We start from the raw sequence: 2,383 nt of genomic DNA, 5'->3' as shown, positions 1-2,383 counted from the left end.
TAGTGGGTTTGAACAACCAGCCTTCTGGTTAGCATTTTAAAATTCAAGTAAGTTGATGTCTCAGAATTAACTAAAGTCCATTATTCTTTATATTTAGGAATATTTGAATTATTATTCAGTAATACACCACTCATCTGTTAGTCTGTCATATTGTGATGGCTTGCATGTTGCTGTGTTGCTGGAAGCAACACCAGCACTATTTCAAACACCAGCAGGGTCACCAGTGATGAACACATTTCAAGAGTTTCTAGACTAAGACATACTAGGAAGAGGGAGCTACCAATCTACTTCTAAAAATGTGTAATAGTTGTAAATTGGTAATAAAAATGGTGCCAGAGATTATATCATAGCATACTGAAAAACCAATGGTTTATTCATCACAAATAACTTTTTTAAACAATATAAATAGCAACTGTACTTGAGGACCTCAATAGATATAATACCCAGGAATTAAATAGACTGTAGAAAGAGACAATGGAGCAGCTCAGTATCATCAAGCAGAACAAGGCCATTGGTCAACTGTGTTATAGACCATCAATTTCTCATATGTAAGTTCAAGTTGAAGCTAAAGACAATTTTTAAAGTCCAAGAGAGTCAAACTAGACCTTGAGTACATACCAACTAAATTTATAGATCACCTGAAGAACAGATTTAATGTACTGAACACTAATAACCAAGCCAGAGAAGTTGTGGGATAACAAGGACATCATAACTGAAGGAAGCAAATGAACATTTAAAAGACAGGAAAAAAGAACAGACCTAAATGAAAGTCAGAAGTTTCCTTGAAACTTGCTATTTTACACAGAGTAGCTGAAGCGAATGGAAAAATGAAGAAGCAAAAGACCATAATGGAAGATTTCAAAGGGTAGCTAAAGAACAAAAAGTAAAGTATTGTAATGAAACATGCAAACATCTAGAGTTAGAAAACAAAAGGCGTGAATACACTTGGCAGTTCACATATACTCTGTCCCATGACATTGACCAGAGTTTACCACAATGCAACAGCTCCCCTCCCACTTCCTCCCCATAGTTAGCATTTCCAGTGTCCATCCCTCCATACACTCCTGCCCCCTGAGCTGTCTCCCTGTGCATAAGCAGCCCTTCTTTCTCCCATGATTGTTCTCTCCAAGGAGTGTATCTACTTGAGGTAAATGTTTAATTCATATGCCTGTATTTTGTTTGGCTGAAAAACACAGGTGTGGGTTCAATTCCATACCTGAAGGGCAGCTAGGGCCCATAGTCTCAGTGGTTCCACCAGGCTCTATCACACCAGCAAACCTGGTCCCTTTTTTTCTTTCTTTTTAATGATTTTGAGTTTTGTTCCACATTGTTCTACCACTCTATCCACGATCTCCTACATAGATGCCCCTCTGAGTGGTTGATAGTGGTAGCCTGGTACCTGCTACTTCTGTTCTCACAGGCTTATATGCTGAGGATCACATGATGTACCAGTCACTTGGACTAATTGTCTTTATGCATCTTTGGTTTTCTTCCTTCTTCTTTGCTCTGGACAAGGAGAGACCTATTATTGCATATAGATGGCCACTTTTCAGCTTTTAAGATCCTTGTCACTACTTGCCAAAATAGAATGTGGAACAATGTTTTTGTGTAGTATGTTATGCCAATTGAGCTTGATGTCTCCTGCAACTATGGTCCCGAGCCCACAGGTTCAACTAGTTGTTCCCTCTAGATAGCTGGCTGTGGCCAAGAGGTGACTACAACCTCATCCTTTGTCAGTTCTACTATATACCTGGGGATTCTTACAAAAGATACAAATATACTTGTAGAAACATTGTCTGCCAACCCTATATATGGTCATGGGCACAATTTCCCCTGCATAGACATACCTAATAGTTTAGCCTGACCGTCCATCTATCCATCCATGTAACCATGTTTGCCTTCACTGACAACACAGTACTGTATGTGTAACAAGATTCATCTTTGTTGTCTGTACCTCCCATGAACCTCTGTCTTCCTTTTCCTCAATGCCACTCTGTTGATCACTCACATTTGGTACATTGCCCTTCTCTTCACACAAATCAATACTTACCTCTACCTATCTAACAGTGTTCTCTCCCTTCCCCTCCCACCCCTGGTAACCAACAAAGAAAATTTCCTTCCATATATAAACCTTTCCTTGACTTTATACAATAACGAACTAACATAATATTAGTCCTTCTGTGATTGAGTTATTTCTCTCAGCGTTGTTGTTGTTGTTATGTGCTGTCAAGTCAGACCTGACTCATAGTGACCAATCCTTGGGTTTCCGAGGCAGTATCACTACAGAACTAGATTGCCCAACCTTCCTTCCGAAGAGTGGCTGGTGGGTTTGAACTGCCAACCTTCTGATCAGCAGTCAAGTGTCTTAGGCACTACGCTACCA

This window comes from Orycteropus afer, unplaced genomic scaffold (genome assembly GCF_000298275.1).
Source record: "Orycteropus afer afer isolate SDZICR_OR568_19922 unplaced genomic scaffold, OryAfe1.0 scaffold00159, whole genome shotgun sequence".
NCBI classification, from domain to species: Eukaryota; Metazoa; Chordata; class Mammalia; order Tubulidentata; family Orycteropodidae; genus Orycteropus; species Orycteropus afer.
The sequence above is the reverse complement of the archived record's forward strand: the minus strand, read 5'-3'. Positions refer to the sequence as shown.